Source organism: Sander lucioperca, chromosome 9, assembly GCF_008315115.2.
Source record: "Sander lucioperca isolate FBNREF2018 chromosome 9, SLUC_FBN_1.2, whole genome shotgun sequence".
In the NCBI taxonomy this organism is placed as follows: Eukaryota; Metazoa; Chordata; class Actinopteri; order Perciformes; family Percidae; genus Sander; species Sander lucioperca.
Window position 1 is genome coordinate 10721005 of NC_050181.1, and position 15314 is coordinate 10736318.

A 15314-nucleotide genomic window follows, 5' to 3' on the forward strand; every position below is an offset into this window, starting at 1 on the left:
GTTTAGTGCTAATTAGCAAATTTTAACATGATAAAAATGAAACAGGCTGAACATCAGGATTAGCATTGTCACAGTGAGCATGCTGCTGTTAGCACAGTTGCATTTATTCTTCTAGTTTTGTCCAAAGGTGCTTGATTGATAAATTGAAGGTAAATAAATAAATTCATGTTTCTTGGTTTTAATTTGCAATTTAGTTTTTTGGTTATTAGTCGTTTAAACTGGTGTTGAGTCTATAATATCTACAGCATATTAACGCAAAGTCAACTCAAAAGTGCAGTCTACAGTGAAATCATGACAAACAACTCTAAGTGTTGTTGAAAAGCGCCACAAGCAGTTGATTAGCTAGATGAATATTTAATCAATCATCCATGTTGCAGCTTGCTTTCATTAGCTCTTTAATTGATAAAACAATTACACACAATTTAATTCTTATGCATCTCAGATGGGTTAGGCCATTTGTAAATGTGTGGAATTCAAAAAAGAAAAGGCACAGAATTGTAATTATGTGGAATGTACTAAACTATTATATATCTATATAAACTATATCTTTATCAATAATTCACACATAATGTGTGTGTGTGTGTGTGTGTGTGTGTGTGTGTGTGTGTGTGTATAGATTTGTTTTTTGTGTTTCAGAGTGCTGAGGAGTGCTTCCAATTCCTCTAGGAAAAGCCAACTGCTGCTGCTCTGTGTCAGACACTGAACATCCGTCAGCTTAAACAGCTCAGTAGAGGTGATTTTTCTACTTCTTCTCTTTCACCCCATGTCTGCACTACTCTCAGGTGGTGATGTAGCATTAAGGACCAGGGCCAGAGAGACTCAGGGGGGTGCTCAGGGAAAATATGTTGCTGTGGCCCAGGTGACCATGAGATGTCCCTCCATCCCCAGAAAGAGGGTGGAGTGGATAATTAATAGTTTGATGGATGCCCTAAAATTCTCGTACCACATCTCTCTTAAGCATGTCACTTGGAAGGACACAATCAGACAGAAACACACACACACACACACACACACACACACACACACACACACACACACACACCTCCTCTCTCAGTCCAGTAAAATACATCCTGAATCCAAATGAGGTCACAGCCTGCAATATCTTCCCTATCAAACCATTATTAGCCTTTGCCCCTGGGGACAAGGGAACTAAACAGCTCTCTGCTATTAAAGGGCATTGTACAACTCCCGCTATCAGGTCAATGCATTACCACTCACCTCCTGTAGGGGCATAGTGGGAATGCATTATGGCATGCTAAATTATCTTCTTTTTTTCTTTTTCTTTTTTTTACTAGAATATGACACTCTTGCTCTTTTGCATTTTCTATCATGACTTCATGCACAGTACAGCATACTTCATAATTATTTCCACATATCAAGTTATGTTAACCTGATGCAAATCTGTGTTCATGGGCGAAGCAGAAACAGATGCAAACAATGTGTAAATATGCAATCGGAACTCATGCGCCTGACAGCTGGAATATGGACCTAGAATGAGAAAGGCCCCATAAGAGGTTGATTAATTATTGTGCAGCTATGAATTTTTAAATAAATGACTCATGTGCCCTTAAGTGAAAGAAATAACCACATTTTCTATCAGCTGCACCGTCCTTCACACCACCCACTGCACTGTGAACATGCTTCATCATGTAATTCAATCAATATCCACTAAAAATATACCCAGATGCAGTGGACACAGTGGAGAATTGCATTAGGGAAGCTTCGAATCGCAGGTGTTTGCATCAGAGTTTAAAAAAAATAAGATTTTCCCCAGTGATTCTCTCTGTCAGTGGAAGGGTTGGACGATGACATAGATGTGTGCTCCCTCTCTACTCTCCCCCTCTTCCCAGCGCCACTCCTGCTACTGTTATGTAACGAGTGTGTTACGAAACCTTACATTGGAAAACACGAAACCACTGATCAGAGCACACACACTCACACACACTCACAAACACACACAAACACACACACATCAGAGCTCTGTGATTTTAACCCCCTTGTTTGTGTGTGAGCGAATGCAAATGTCACCGTAGTTGACAAAGGTGGCCGTGTGTTTGTAAATGCATGTTTGTGTGTGTATACTACAAATTAATTGAATACATGGGTGAAAATCTGTGCATGATTGTGAGGCTGTGAACGTGCACAGAGCTCGCAAATAAATTATTTAGTATGTTTGTGGGTAAGCGTGTGTATAAAACACATAAATAAAAGTACAGAAAGTAAATAATGAGGGTTCATAGTTGCGTGTTGCAGTACAACAAGCGGGAATACTGGGAGCTATGCTGGTCTAGAAAGGACTATGGCAAGAGAGAGGGGGATGGACACAAAGAGAGATGTAGGATATAGGATGGAAAGGAAAGAGAAAACAAGATAAGGCAAAGCAGAGATGGCTAAGATGGAGGAAGGAAAAAAATGCACTGATAGATAAATACGCTGATAAACAGACAGAAAAAGAATTGGCTACAGGCATATCCTGTCACCTCTGGCAGAAAGACTCATGAGAGGAAAGAGCTGTAAGGCGAGGTGAGCTAATCAGTCAGCCGGAAATTTCACTATTAAGACACAAAACAGAGTAAATACAGACGCTACATTCTCTTGTGCTGACAAAATTAAAAACTGTATAATTGTATAAGCATGCATGACCAGACATAAAGGATAAATACAGTTTATTACAACCTTGGCCTTGTAGTTTTGGCCATCATCTTTATCAATTATGATAATGTATGTAATCTGCGTACATGCACAACTACAGCAAGTATAATAGGTCAAAGACCAGCCAAGAACGCAGTCTGTGAACTGTGATGGATGATTACAATGGACAGTTTTGGTATTCATTTTACTTTTCGCCTTGTGTTCCTTGCCTTGTCAGACTACTTTTTAGCATTGTCGCCTCATTCCAAAGTCTCAGAAAATAACTTGTTAAGTATAATATCGCAACTGATAGAAATCATGGCCAGAACTACCAAGATAAGACTGAAATAGTAATATGCCGATATTATCCTTCGACACACAGCCCTATAGTGGCAGATTCCTTTAAACAAAAGCATTTCTTTCTCAGCAGAGATGCTGTAAGGTCTATTTAATGAGGTCGAGGAAATGAGCAAGCTGTCTGACAATACCTTGCATTACACAGTGCCAGGCTTATTTAAACGATGATAATGCTTATCGCTTTTTTTAAGGTTAACAACTCAGAAAAGACTTTGATGTCTCTTTCACTTCCAGTGAGCGTCTAGTATCTTGCCAGCAAAAGGTCAGATGTATTCCCCATCAAACCCTCCAAGTGCTTATGTAACAGTCTTCCATGTAGATTGAGTTAAAATGGGTTATACACTTGTTTATCAGTGTAAGGAGATGGCTATTCCATGTTGGGAAATAATAAATCATCAGCAGGTCATGAATGCGTGAGAAACAACAAATGGGAGACTGCGCTTTCACACACAAAATAAAGCAAGCCTGCACACGTGTGAACTGAGTTACTGTTGTGTGATAGTAAACTGGCAGGAGAGCCAGGGTGCCCAGTTATGTAACGTGTTTCTGTCTTGCTTGCGCACACACACACACGGGTTATGAACAGAAAGGTTTCATCTAATGTGTGTGCATATTTTAATGTTTCAGAGGGCAAGGAGGGTCTTAGCTGAAATGAAATTTCTCATTTTTCCTACTTATCGTCCTCCATTACCCATTCCCTAAAGTAGGCTATATAATGTCAGGCTTCAATATCTGCAGCTGTCGTCCACACTCTAACTCTTCTCTCCCTACTTTCTTCTGCTCAGATATAAAGTTTTAGTGGTTTTATGTGGCGGTCTTTGCAGAGAATCACAATTTCTAGCCCAGCTTACTCATGACCTGACCTCTCTTTCCTCACATTCTTACAAAGCCCTGGCCTTCTTTTGAAATCACTCAGTACGGGGCCCGTCCTGCTTAAGTGTCATTAGGTAGGTGGCTGATAATTTTCTCTGAATTCCCCAAAGAGGAAGAGAAGCGAAAAGAGAACTTCCACAAAAAGGACAGATAGTATAGTACATTAATATTAGTGTCCTATTCAGCCCTCCTCTGTGTTCACTGCTTCCTCTCCAGCCCCCAGACTGGCACATCCATCCCCTGGCCACACCCACAGCCCTCCACATGCCAGCGGTCCCTGCAGTGTGTCCTCAGCACAGCCTGTGCCATCACGCTCAAGGATACGCTGTTGACAGCTACGGGTCACTGCAGTCCAGGCACAGGGTGGCACACACCCATGAATGATGCAGTACTCGCCATCAGTCCTACAGTACAGCTCTCTCACTAACACATGAGGACACATAATCAGGCTTGATCATAGGCAATGCATGCCCAATGACACAAAGGCGGGCCGCAGCATGTAGTGAAGATGCAATTAAGGCAAATCCCAGAAGCCAATAAAGAATGTAAGTCAACATTGTGATAGATTATCTGACTGGAGAGGCCTTTGCTCCTTTATACTTCGCCTGACTCAAACTTGTTTTTTATGGATCAATGGTACTCCAGCTTAGTGCTTCAACAATAAGGCGATTTGTGGATCGACACTAACTTAATATAGCTTATTGTTTAAGGTCTTTGATAACTGATTTTTTATTCTACTTACATAGAGTTTGGGCACAAGAAAAGGAAGATAAGAACGGTATAAATCGATGCAGCAAAGGCTGAGATGTCCTGACTTTTGATTCCTCCTATGAATCAAGTTTCAATTTGCTGCATCCTACAGAACCCACAATGCACTTGATAGTGTTAGATTTCCCCTGCCTGGTAAATTCCCATATTTATCAAACTCCATAGCCCCAGTTTGTGAAGATCCAAAGGTTTTACACATGTGCAGTGAAATGCAGGTTGGTATGCTCTTCATCAGACTATGGATAGTTCTCTCCAGAACCACAGCAGACCTTCTATAACTGTAACTATAACGGGAGGATTTGCTTCTTCTACACCGTTAACTGGTCAGACAAAATAAGCTAATTGAAGACACCACCTTGGGTCTGTTAAATGGCGATTGGCATTTTTCACTTTTTTCTGTTGTTTAATATGGACCCAAATGATGTAAGAAGTTTCTCAAACACACACATTATCTCAAAATTCAGGACACCGAGGGTTGCTCATCAGCAGCGTCACTGTGTCACTTCAGCCTCCGCATTCTGTCACTCAGCAGTTGCTAATGGCATGTATACAGCAGCAGCCTGTCTCTGCAGCACTCTGTACAGCCTTGATAAAATGCAGCGCCCTAAACTGTATGGGGGGGCTTAAAGAGAGTGAGAAAAGAGAACGGAGCAACCTATTGTCGTCTTAAGCACCAGCACAATAACCCCCTTCCAGACACAGAGGTTTAGGCTTACCCACCTAGCATTCAACCCCCCTGGGAAGTGCATCAGGGGAGGGTGAAATGTTAGAGCCAGGGATGAAGGGAGTGAAGCGATAAAGGAGCAGGCTGACAACACCGCCCTCTGATACCGAGGCTAAAGAGACGAGATGAGAACGGTAATTGCTAAGCCAGTGAAGGTGAGAGCTGAGTGTGGTGAAGTGCACATGCACGTAGGCACGTACACGAGTTTGTGTGTGTGTGTGTTAGGGCTGGGTAATATATCGATATTATATAGGGCTGAACGATTTTTGAAAATAATCTAATCGCGATTTTTTTCCCAAATATTGCGATTGCGATTCGATATTCGATTATTTTTTTAAGCTCTTTGTCTTCTGTATTATTCAACAAAGAATAATATAATAATGTATAGTATGAACACACAATTACACACTAGACAGTTAAATAAGTAAAAATATAGTATATAGTATATATCTATATATACACACACACACACACACACACACACACACACACAACAGTGTCATTTTTTACAGTGCACAGAGAGGAGCTGCCTCCAGCCCCTCCCCCTCGTGAAGTTGCGTGCTGCCGTGTGCACTTGCTCAGAGAGGCTATCGCTACGTTAGCTAGTTGCTGGTGTTCTTGCCGTGGGATTAACTGTACTAATAAAACTGTTGAAACCCCGCGGCCACGCTGCTGTGAAAGCTCCCCGAACGTAATTTATCAGTCTGATTGTTACCCCTCTCAGTGGCAGCTCCTCCACTCCATATCTTTATAACGGAGCTAACCGGAGCTAACCGCTAATCAGAGCTAATCGTTGCAAACCGAGCCTTGAGTTCTGTGTGCCTGTATCCATTAACTGCATGTATAGACTCAAGCCCGAATAAAACCCTTCATTTTATTAAAATGGCTGTAAAAGTTTTAAACTACAACTCAGAGTTGTTTGAATGACAGAAATCAGCTCAAGGTACGGCGTAGCGTTAGCGTTGGTAGTTGATGCTTTCTCTGCGGAGTGCAGACTGATTTGCTCTCGCGAGTCATGTGACCAAATCGCAGCCTTTGCGATTAGGAAATCGCGTTTTAACATATCGCGATATTATCGCAAATGCAATTAATCGTTCAGCCCTAATATTATATCGATATATGAGGCTAGATATCGTCTTAAATTTTGGATATCGAAATATCCTGATAAGACACGTGAAGTGTTGTCTTTTCCTGGTTTTAAAGGCTGCATTACAGTAGAGTGATGTAATTTTCTGAACTGACTGTTCTAGCTGTTCTATTATTTGCCTTTACTCACATAGTTACTATATCAACATAGATAATTATTTATCAAAAATCTCACTGTGTGCATATTTTGTGAAAGCACCAATTGTCAACCCTACAATATCAATATAGAGGTATTTGGTAAAAAATATCGGGATATTTTATTTTCTCCCTATCGCCCAGCTCTAGTGTGTGCAGTTTTTCCTCTATGTTGATTTTACCGTGGTGGCCCGCCACGGTAAAATGTCTCCTGCCACGGTATCAGAAATAGGGCAGACGCACAACAGGGTTTCCGCTATGTACACCGCACACTGCCGCTCCTTCAGCTGTTTATGAAAAGTCATAAAGTTGTAATTACACGACTCTGCAGAGCCGTCTGCTCTACTGAACGCAAGCGAACTGTCATCCGCTCTCTCCCCCCTTTAGGGTCCATGTTTAGGGTGAGCAACTGGAACAGTGACAGGACGTCATCACTCGCGAAGTCAGGCAACCAAATAAACAACAGGGCGAGTAGGCAAAGTGACACGAAAGCCGCAACATGAAATTCGCACTCAGGCGGGTCCCGTGAAATATGACAACTACAGTTTATTGGAAAATAGCATTGTGGACACTGAATTTGATGAATTTACCGTTTATCAGACCCCAGATGAGACAAGAAGCTAACGTTAGTGAACGCTACGGTCCCTCTGACTTTGACTCCCCGCTGCAGGAGACGCTGTGTTCTTCCGACACGCTCTATTAACGTTACTGTTTTTAAACCGGTTTCCAGGTTAGTGGGGCTGCATACTGCTCAAAACCAACATGAAAAACGTAGCTAGTAATGTTCACTCAGCGTTTTGTTTTGTTGTGTGTAAAATGAGCGGTGACGTTAAATCACCGGTACCGTCTATTTGCTGGATGGTTTCAAGGTAACGGTCGGTAGCTAACATTAGCAGATAAGCCCGTTGATAGCGACGTTATTGTTCATATTTTGGCACAATGTTTCTGACCGTAGTAGTAGTGGTCATAGTGACTGAAAGTGTGATGTGAGATGCTAAGAAGAAACTACACGCTGTTTTCAGGTAACATTACTTTTTGACGTGTGTGTGTGTGTGTGTGTGTGTGTGTGTTTGTGTGTTTATGTTTATGTGTATGTCAGTGATTAATTAGCTTGCAGGGACTCCCCCCTGTTTGTCACCCTGGGTTTCCCTGTTCGTTTGTAGTACTGCATTAATAATGCCTGTCGCTGATAGAAATGAAACAGGGACATTTTACATTTAGAACTCACCACTCTCAATCTTTCTCTCTTCGTCACTCTCATGGTCCTTTTAACAAGATCATAGTCATGATCAATATTGCCTTTAACCAAAAGTGCTTCCCAAAGTGTCTTATTCTCAATACCAGCATCATAAATTCTCTTTTAGTAAATCTGACAGACTGCTGTAGCGGTACAGCAAGCAACAATGTCCAAAATCAGTCCCTTCACATACAGTAGGTAGGAACAAGCAGATTATGCTAATATAGGGACAATTAACTTCACCTTTACAAAATCACAGTTTAATTCACAGTTGAACATAATATGTCATAAGCACAACTACAGTACAGGTCATTTGATTTTTTTTTTACCTGACTGGAAAGTAAAAATCCTAAACTGAATTACCTTCTGTATTTCTGGATTTCAGCAATCCCTCAAGCAATAATAATCTTGCTTAATTTCTTTATGTGACACATTTAATTAAAGAGTTTAATCTTATTTTTGACACTCAAAAATTAAGGCATTAATGGAGACTTTACAACAACTCCACTATCCCAGCCTGAAGGCAAGCATGAATGTCCTTTATAGGAGGACATTTAAAAAGGTCACAAAAGTACAAAACTGCAAAAGATAATCAGGTGGAATGTTTGTGTCGCAGCGCTGGGTGAGATGTGATACAATGACATTTGGCCATTTTTAGCATTGCATAAATAACTTTTTCCTAATTCATGAGCTGTGTTAAGTGTGCATTATACAGCTCTAAAGACCATGGTCTTATTTTGCAACACTGGAAACCGAGAGGAATTCAAGCATCAATTCTGAAGGGATTCATAGTGTCAGAAAGCTCAAATTAATAAAAAAAAACAAAAAAAAATAATACCATTGTGTGTGTGTGTGTGCGTGCGTGCGTGTGTGCATGCGTGTGAACACATGTCAGCCAGTCAGTCACTCAATCATGACGTCTTTTATCACACATTCATTTTAACAACGTATTGAATTATTAACATTAGGGTTGGGGAACAAAATTGTATGTATCGTGATTTTTTTTGCGATGATTTTTAAAATGTATTCTTTTCCCTAGAATCGATATGTATTTTTTATTTTTTTTAACCAATGATTCACCTAAATATTTTCTGTTCGTACCGCTGACATCATATCCGTTTCCAACTAAAAAGACCGAAAGCAGAAAATGCTGTGTTATGTACTTCTTTACAAATTAAATAAATGCCAGACTGATTAAAATGTGATTTTTAGAAAACAATTCGTTTTTAGAATGTCTCATGATATATTGTGTCTAAAAGTGTATTATTCAACTTTTGTTTTTGTTAGAGAAGGAAAAGAAAATCGCAATACTCAATACTATTGAATCGCAATACTTCTAGAATCGCAATAAATGAAAATCGCAACACAAATCAAATTGGCAACCATGTATCGTGAAAACAATTTAATCGGAACAAAAGCATACCGTCCCAGCCCTAATTAACATGGTAACACATAGCCTGCCATGCAAGTATACATTTACGTGTTATAAAAGATAGATGCTCACTTATAGTGTCTCGAAAAGATGGCATGTCAACTTTAGTTTTCCCCTGTATGTGATGGGACTTTATGTACTGTGTTCACACTGAGCATGTGCTACCAATCAACGAGTAGACAGATTCCTGAGTAGAGCAAAGCAGATTTAAGTAGGCGGCAGCAGCATTTTCATAGATGTGTTACAAGAATAGCAGTGGGGTGAGCAAGAGACTGGGTGAATACCAGAGCAGTGTACTGTACTATAATATCATCAGGAGCGTGTGTGTGATTGGTGGGATGACTATTTTGCTGGGCGGATCAAAAACTGCACCCCGCTTGAGGCTCCTGTCTTAACTTGTTTTGCTCATAAACAAGGATATGAAAGTGCAATTTAATATCACAAATACACCAAAGCTGACACACTTTGTTTCAAACCTTTAACTGCTAGAGAAATATGCAGTGAGTTTAATCAGTTGGCCCACTTAAACTTAATCTCTGTAAATAACTCTAAACTCTGTGACAATGCACTCTGTTGGTTGCATTTTGCCCGCAAATTTGTCCCAGCTGATTCAAGTGTCTTATACATCATAATGCATTATGCATGATGCCAGGGAACTTCTTTATATGAGCAGTGTGTGGTGACAATGACACAATTTGTATCGCTGATTGGAATTATTAACCGCTAATCCACAATGAAAGGCAGTCAAACCACTTCCAGTTTCCACTGAGGGTAGAGCACAGACACACAAATAAGCACATTGCTTTTATTGTTTGTATTTAACCTCTAATGCCGTTCATTATCAGAAGCTATGAAGGACTTTCGTAGCTTAGCTAAATCTGACAACGAGCCACTGGGATGTTGCAGGCATCCAAGTTGTTCTGGGAGACTGTATATTAAAAGGTTGCCATGTTAAGGCATTCCTTTGATGGTGAAAAGGGAGCAATAAGGATATTCATACAAGGGAAGAGCACAAGCAATAATAAAAGGCAAACAGTGAGTGTTATTATTTCAATTCCAGCTATTCTCCCCTTCCATAAAGTATTAAAAATGCATCTGATGGGCAGAAGTTGCCTCGGGGTAACTGAGAAGGAAGTTGTCCATGAAGACAGCAGCTACAGAGTCAGTTGTTCTTTAATCCCACAGTAGAACAGGCCACAAAGTAATCAGACCCCAGATCTGTGGTTAAAGTTACAAGCAGTCTAGTTCAGAGCAGAGAGAAAAGAGGGAGATACAGAGAGGAAGCCTTTCACACAAGCAGAGTGAGGGGGGAGGGGGGGAGAGAGAGAGAGAGAGAGAGAGAGAGAGAGAGAGAGTAAGAATTAAAGGGCCGCTCTCTCCAGATGATGCACAGGGACAGGACGAATGAATGAATGAGATTGTGATGTTGTTGCACATTCCCCGGGCCCCACGTGCTCACTTTTCTCTTTCTTCTCCTTCTCCCCCCTCTCTTCTTTCCTTTCCTTTTGTTTTGTTTAAAATTTAACAAGGTCTGAAACAGTGGAGGGCTGAAGCGGGCATCCGGGGTGTTTTGGCTCAGCTTCATGTCACATGCAGGGGCCATGTGAACACAGTGGCACTGACAGAGAGAGAGAGAGAGAGAGAGAGGGGCAGTGAGAAGAGAGAGGGATAGTGAGAAAAAAAAAAGAACTATAGAGGGGAAGTCTTTAACCAGAGGGACTGGGAAGCAGTGAGAGCTAGAAGTCGAGTTGAGAGTTAATAAAATGACTGTATTTATGAGAGACACACCACAGACAAAACAGAACTAGAAACAGAATAAGAACGACTGAAATAATAAGCATGTGAAATAGAAAACATGCAACCAAGGACATAACTTCCTGGTATAGCGGGTGACAGCTCCACTTTTTTCCAGGGCCTGGGCGATTATCACACTGCACAGCTAAAAGCAGGAGACAAGCAAATTGCCATGTTAATGATTGAGATTGGCTGCACGTGCAGTGATGTCTCCAATATAACAATCCTGTAATAAATCCTATGGTTATGAAGCTTATAGTTTTAGGGCTAGACTATTTGTTGTTTTGTTGAGAAATATGTTCAGTTTTTGATTTGAATATTAGAGGTACCTCTCTATAAAATGCATTCCAACACACAGTGGTCCATTCATTTAAGTGCTACACTTTACAATACAAGTTGTAAAATACAAGTACTTGAATATTTCCATTCTTTGCTACTTTATACTTCTACTCCACTACATATTACAGAGAAATCCTGTACAGCTAGTTACTTAGAAGATTAAGATCTTACATACAAGACAGATGATTGCATTTTAAAATACACTGTAACAAGATTCCGTAGTTTTCACAGCAGTATTGCTGTATACTGAACAAATGACTACTGCATATATGTACACAGTATGTTGCTGTAGATTTTCACGCGATCATGGCAAAAATGCTGGAGAATAGTAAATACAATTATCCTGTGAATAATATTACAGTAATTTTGAGCGGGATCTATCGGACTTCCACAGTCAAGCCACGCAGCCGGAAAGTTCTTCAGAGATTGCACTAGAGTATGTAAGTAGCCTCTTCCTCACTTTGGTGACAGTTAGTAAGTTATAAGGCATTAATAAGCTAAGAGTATTGGACCATGGATTTTATTAATTTATAACATAATAATATACAACATTAGACTTGATTAATATAGCTAGATTTTTAAAATTAGTTTGAATCGCGAGTGGGTGGCTGTGTGGGCTTGTGTAGACAGCTAGCTAACGTTAGCAAACACATTAGCTCCACTTACTCCTGCTAGCGCGAGTGGGTGACTGTGTGCTTGTGTAGCCAGCTAGCTAGCTAATGGTAGCAAACACATTTGCTCCACTTACTCCTGCTAGCACCCAAGATTTGGTATATTTTGTGTGTGTGTGATGTGTGTTGATCATGTATTTGTGTAAGTCGAAAATCTATCAGTACAACCCACTAGCTAACTAGCCCCATTCACTCGCTCACTTTGTTTGTCAGTACACAGTATCTGTCTGTTTGAGGTGTGTGTTTTGGAGAGCTAGCTAGTTTCCTAATTTTAACATAATTTAATCGTTTTTGTCCATCTTTCCCCCTTGCTAGGTTCCACTAGAGATAACGACACTACAGGCTGTTTGAAAGACAACACCGACTCAGGTAATTTTCACACAACACAGTTGAAAACTAGTCATGGGGTTTAAGTGCAAGCACTGTTTTGTCTCTACAGACACAATCCCTAGCTGCATAAAACACGTGAAAGTGCATAGAAACCGTGCAAATGTAAATTTTCCTTGTGGTGTTGCAAAATGTCCTTGTAACCTTAAGTCAGTGTGCGCATTACAGAATCACATGTACAACAAGCATGTCTTGCCTTATAGTTGCATACTTTCTAACAACGTTTTGTGTTTATTATACTGCTGAAGCACAGATTTCCCTGCCTAGCACTCCGAGGCTAATCATGCTTGGAGGCAGCCAAGTCCCTTGAATTTGTCCAACGGTAAGAGCTTTTTGACTATCTTTTTTTATTTATATATTTCTATTTTCACTATGTTCATTACAGTCTTCTACCACTATCATAGTGCAGACTCAGTACTGGATTAATATATGGGACTACTGTTGTGTGGTGATAAAGTAGCAAAAATACTGATGTATAATATCTTTTTTCTTCTTTCTTTTTCTTTTTTTACAGCTTTTTTGTCCGGATAAATCCAGAACAGAGTAAATGTGCTGCTAAATTCCAGACCAGCAAGAGCACGGGAAAGAAGGTTCAATGGAAAAATCAGTCCCTGAATCAACATGTCTCCGCTCTAATCCAGGACTTCATTGAATATGACTGGCAGAATACCTAGAGCATGCCGGGTAAGACCCCTTTATGAAGTGAGCTTTGAAGTATTCCCTTTGCCTTAAGTATTCCCTTTGCCTTAATATCCTCCAACAATGTATTTGTGTACCTTCATTTATTACATTACATGTATCATATTCTTATTAATTCATGTGTTTTTTTAATGTTTCATGCATTCAAATTTTACGTTTCTTTGCATTGGAGAGTAAATTAGTGGACTCTTTCATGAGAAAGTCATTAGTCTTGCTCATTATACATTTCTACATCAGCATCTAATTCCTTTTTACCTTTTTTTTCCATTGCAGTAAAGAAGACGTCCACTCCACTCAGGCTCCATTTCCATACACACACACATTGATAGATGCTGGGGTGGAGTTCTTGTTCTTGTGGTAGGACTTCACTACAACATATGCGCACATTCTCTCTCTCTCTCTTTGTCTCTCTCTCTCTCTCCATGTCTCTCTCTCTCCATGTCTCTCTCTCTCTCACTCACTCACTCACTCACTCACTCACTCACTCACTCACACACACACACACATTGACTCTCTTACACACATGTATTTGCCCACATGGATTCTCTATCCCTTCCTCTCTGACTAGCACATCACACATGTACACGCACAGAGACATGGACACAAACACACACACTACTCTGTCACACATGCATGTTCTCTCTCTACCTCCCTCGCACATACTTCTGTCTAACTACAACATGTATATGATATGTTGGGTTTTACTGTTTGTTTTTACTAATACTAGTAGAGTATGATACATTGATAGACCATGCTTTTCATATCTATGTCTATATGTCATATCCTGTATATCTGAGAATGTGAACGGTTGGATGAAGTTTTACTGTTTGTTTTTATGAATTCTAATAGTTGAATAAAGTTTTTAAACCTCACTTTCTGCTTGGGTCCAAATGTATGCTCTGTTCTTATTTATTGATAATATTACTGTCTGCCATTGGCCAGATTCCTCAGCCAGCTAGGTGTTTAGGTATTTTACAGTATGTCATTATTTCTATTTTATTATACAGCTCTTCACAATGCTATTATAACACTCCATTGACTTGAATGGGATTTCAAGTCCACTGGCACATCAGGGTCTGGTGGCCCTGACGGGACTTATTCTCCCGATAATGACCGGCGTTCTATACATTATCCCTTATGTATTAAAACAAAATATAACATAAATTAAAATAATAAATAAAATAATATATTGCATTTAAAATATAATACTGTAAATATAATACAGTAATAATACTGTAAATAATTATAATACTGTAATTATTTTACAGTATTGAAATGTATGCAGTAATATCTACTACAGTAGTCTAATATGTACTGTGATTAAAAGTGCAGTATTGTGATTACCGTAAATACAGTTACAGTACATTTCTATGTACTGTGATTAGATGTACAGTAGGCATACTGTAGAATATATTACAGCAACTTACTAGCTAATTGCTGCCAGCTAGTTGCTGTAGATTTCACAGTTTTCTTCTTACAGTGTATGATTGTTATAGATTAAACCAGCCAACAGTGGTTAAAATGAGCTGCAATCTGACCATCTGCAGCCTGTCTGCTGTTTGTGTTAAGAAGACAGCACTCAGTGGGTTTTTAGAGCATATTTGCGGAATGAAATGCATTGAACTATGAATTATAGCAGCTTAAGTATAGTACTTTGGATCTTTACTTGTGTAAATGTTACTTGTGATTAAGTATTTTTACATTGTGGTGTTGCAGCACCACCACTTACAAAAGACTAATTTGTTACACAAACATACACAAAGATATGATTTATTGCAGGTCTACTGTACTACATTAGGCTGCGAATGTGTAGCTATTAAACACAGTGTAAGATGCTGAAAAGGTAGCAAACATTTGGAATTGCAGCATCTAGCCTGTATGGCAAGGCAGCTTGAATGCAATAATGATGTGCTGTGGATATACCTTCAGGATCAAAGTATGGTACCTGTGCATTAACCACAGTGTTCTGCAGTAACTATCTATGGGGTTGATGCAGTGTCCTTCTGTTTGCTTTCAAAGCCTCTCTCTAAAAAGACACACTTGCCAATGAGGAAGTATCATTATTGTGCTTCAGCCTTTTTGGAGGGAGATGAACTTTAAACTAGGTTATTTCATATCACC

General features: G+C 39.8%; 1 protein-coding gene and 1 long non-coding RNA gene across 2 annotated transcripts in view; one reads left to right on the forward strand and one right to left on the reverse strand.

Moving 5' to 3' along the window:
- Positions 1 to 15314, reverse strand: part of phlpp1 (PH domain and leucine rich repeat protein phosphatase 1) — a 52380-nt gene that overhangs the window by 27517 nt on the left and 9549 nt on the right. The window lies entirely within an intron of this gene.
- On the forward strand, positions 11768 to 14065 carry LOC116046034. Its single transcript, XR_004104040.2, has 4 exons — positions 11768 to 11876; positions 12423 to 12816; positions 13009 to 13178; positions 13467 to 14065. It is a non-coding gene; the product is annotated as an uncharacterized LOC116046034 (long non-coding RNA).